Source organism: Stylophora pistillata, chromosome 6, assembly GCF_964205215.1.
Source record: "Stylophora pistillata chromosome 6, jaStyPist1.2, whole genome shotgun sequence".
NCBI lineage: Eukaryota > Metazoa > Cnidaria > Anthozoa > Scleractinia > Pocilloporidae > Stylophora > Stylophora pistillata.
In genome coordinates, this window is record NC_142524.1 from 9,805,635 (window position 1) to 9,809,443 (window position 3,809).

The 3,809-nt window shown below is 33.6% G+C and overlaps 1 long non-coding RNA gene across 1 annotated transcript; it reads left to right on the plus strand.

Moving 5' to 3' along the window:
• Positions 1–66: 66 nt before the first annotated feature.
• On the plus strand, positions 67–3,809 carry LOC148728156 (uncharacterized). The gene is made up of 4 exons (XR_015988996.1): positions 67–253; positions 1,108–1,156; positions 2,028–2,164; positions 2,815–3,809. It is a non-coding gene; the product is annotated as an uncharacterized LOC148728156 (long non-coding RNA).

Sequence of the window (3,809 nt, forward strand, 5' to 3'; positions counted from 1 at the left end):
ATTTTCTTTAATTTAACGCATGCGCAGCGTGAATGCCTCCGCGTCTACTCTCCCCAGTAATGTCGAGGAAGGTTGTAGCGACACGCATAAAGTGTGTTTGTTAAAGCTAAATGGTTCAGCTTTGTGTGCCTTTTGCAAACCCAAGATCTTAGAAAATGAGCCAAAAAGGGAAGCCATCCAACGTTGGAACTGGTTCACAAAATCAAGATGACGGATAGATGGTGGCAAAGTTACCGTTACTTACTCAAATCTGGTAAGATCTTTATCTTAAAATAAAGATGTGCAATGATGTATCTATACTTAACCGAGAGTGAAATTCGCATTTGTACTGTTTATTATCTTTACCAGAATCAATAAAGATTGCGAAAAAAGCTTGCAAAGATTGAGAAAAGAGAGGCAGATGAAACTGTCGCTTTAGGAAATATTCTGCAAATGCTCTGGAGCAGATCCAGGGGTGCATCGGTCGAACCCCCCTAAATTTTCGGAAAGACTTCCATATAACCCCATACATTAATTATGCATTTATTTCATAATGACTAAATGTAAAGACTTCTTGCAGACGCTCCTGAAGTGGTTCCGGCTACCACATCCGGAGCATTTCTGTCCCCAAGCAGGACACTTACCTTTCTGTAGTATGTTTAGAAAATAGTGTGCAAATGGTCTGGAGTGGATCCAGGGGTGGTTTGGGTGCTTTGGTGACTCAGATTGTGTCAGAATGAATAGTTTTTTAAAGGCGTGTAGGCTATGAATATTTTGATAGCAGTGATATTGATTTGAAACAAGTCTATTACAGCATCTAGGCTTCCAAGGCATTTGATGCAAATCTGTAAACTTAGTCACCTACTATTCTGAAGATAGCTAAAAGTCATATTGATAATTATATAAAGTGGATAAAGCCTAATATCAACCTTCAGGATAAAAAAAATACAATTGCCAATTAATAAATGTTAAAAAGACACCATAAAAAAGTTTCTGTTAATTATTGACAAGGAATATTACACTTGTCATTTAACAATATTAAACAAGGGAGTCCTAATGAACATGTTTGAGTTCAAAATTCACTGAATCTCGTTATTTATTTTTATTTTATGACAAAAAAACTCTCAGAGCTGAAGCTACAGTTGCAAAATGGAAAGAAGAAGTGAATGTATTAAAGGTATGGTTAAAGATTTCTTAACTTTGGCGCTTTACACTAGCTAGTGATGGCAATTCACATTGTTTATACATAATTATTAACTGCTATCACATATTTTTCCCTGGTATTAATTTTTTTCATGATATTTTTTCATGATATTTTTTCATGGTATTTTTTCACTCAGCATTTCCTTGAATGAGTGCCCATGTACTACGAAGTGTCCTCCTCTGAATAAATGCCCACCCCCTAGACCATAATGTCAAACAACCACCCCCCCCCCCTAAAATAAGCCCTCCTCCTCTTTTCACTTTTTTAGGGATGCAATGAAAACCTGTTTCTATTACCACTTTATAGCTATTTAAGTTTCAACTACAGCTGAATCGGTACAGCAGAATAATAAGCTCCCCCTTCAATTAAGCGCCCTTCTCCATTAAACGCAACACCTTTCAGCTAAAACTTTTTAATAAATGCTAAGCACTTATTTGAGGAAATGCAGTTATAAAACTAAGCTATCACTAGACCACTAGTAATTACATGTCTTTTAACCTCATGAAATTGTTTTTTGGTCTTTGGAACACCCACTTGTGCTCGGTTATTTCAAATTGTACTTAAAATTAAGGAATAAGCCATTTCTATTATTGATTTGGAATCTTGAAAAGTTTTCTCTGTCATTTTTTAACATTTGCAACCTTCTGTTACCCAATATCATTGCTAATTACCCAAAACAGCATGTTACCTTGAATATAATATTAGCAAATGTAAGAATGCACTGAAAAGAGCCAATGTCTGCATTGTCAGCAGTCAGATATGGATCAAAATCTCTAACGGTCAGACTATGTTTGATTTACCTTCACATAAAGTTTACAATCACTTTTCTGTTATCCTTTGTCAGACAGAGTCTGTTCCCATAGCAACATAGAACCAGCTGCTACATGCCAATCATTAGAGAATGACAGCTGTCAAAGATAAATAGGAAGCTGCTGCTAATCAAATGAACATAGCAGCAAAAGATGCCAAGCAAGCAGTAAGGTGTGTGCTTATCTTGTACAATGAAGCTTGTCTACTAGTGACAAGACATTACTTGCTTTCAATCTTGATGTAAGATGTGTGTTTATTTTGTATAATCAAGCTTGTATAGTTGTGGCAAAATATTACTTGTTTTCAATCTTGATATCAGGGCCCTTTGTTTTTGAACAGGTCTTGGTAATGAATCCTTTTGTCATAAATTTATACCACAACACCTTTCTCAGTATTAATTAATTATATTTGTGACTTATTAATCATCATCTTCTTTATCAAATTATGTCTTTCTTATTCATCTAGTTGTATTCAGTTTTGTAATGTTGGTGGCAGGAGTTAAAATACTTCGATTTAAACACATTCTGTATTCATCAAGCTTTACATTTGAAATAGTAAATAAAAATGTCCTCATGTTTAAAGAGGGATTAATGTGGTTTAAAAATTCATACTGACATGAAATTTTACCAAGTTGTTCCTCTTCATATTTGTTTAAAACAACTGCAATATTTAACTCTGTTAGCATATTTAAAACCATACATAAAGTGCTAACATTTCTGTTCAGAGAAAGAACAGTCTATCTCTATAAACTTGTAGAGTAGACCAGTGTTTAATTTATCTTTCAGTGAATCATTTATGTCTGCTAATTTGTTTGCTTTTAGGCAACTGCTTAATGGAGTGGATACACTGAAGTTCATATCACAACAGCTTGAGTCTATTAATAGAATAACAGATGTTCATGTGTATTCAGAGAAGAGTTAACTCTTTGCAACCTAATATCGATATCCATATTTTCCATTCTCTTTTCCATGCATTCCTTGAGAATGACAATGAGAACTTGTTTTAAAATCAAAGTTTCCTAGGTTGGCAATCGTTTCCTTTATTCCCATGATGTTAATGAATGATTCAGCATAGTCACTTTAAGGGTTTTAAGGGTTAATATAGAGTGGTATACAATGAATGGTGATGGCTTGATACCTTACTGTTACCACCTAACACATGGCATTAGTCGTGCTAAGAATAGAGGTTTCTCCTTTTTATAAGTGGACTATTTTTAACAAATGATCAGTCTCAGTCAAAAAAGAGATTTGATTCAAAATCCATGAGCTTGCAGCTAAGAAGAAAATTAACCAAGAAACTGCTTACCCTCCTATGTTAACACTCTGCTTGTTTCCCCAAAAGAGAATTTTTTTGTATTTAGTGGAAAATATTTTGAATACTTACAGCTGTAGCTTTTAATAATAAATCTTACTGAAAATGAAAAATATAACTTATTTTTTCTTTGGATGATCCTACAGTTTTGTTTAAAAAAGAAAACTGGTTTGCAACACTCAGCGGATTTTATAAATATCAGATTCAAGAAACAAAATATATTTGCTAATGGTTGATAATGTAAATAATTCAGAAAATGAATATTCTGGTAAATGAAGTTTTACTGAAGTAAATGGAAAATTCTTGTTGTATATGTAGTAATTAGAAGATGCAGGCATTCTTGTGAAGGAGGTTGGTAAAGAAATGTCTTCATACCTCTTAACACATTTTTGTCCCTATTGATGCATTGATAGCCATGAAAATATAGGCAATCTGTTCTGAAGAAACATCTTATTGATGCTAAAAAACAAATTAAAAAAATCTCCATGCCTCTTCTCTTTGATAA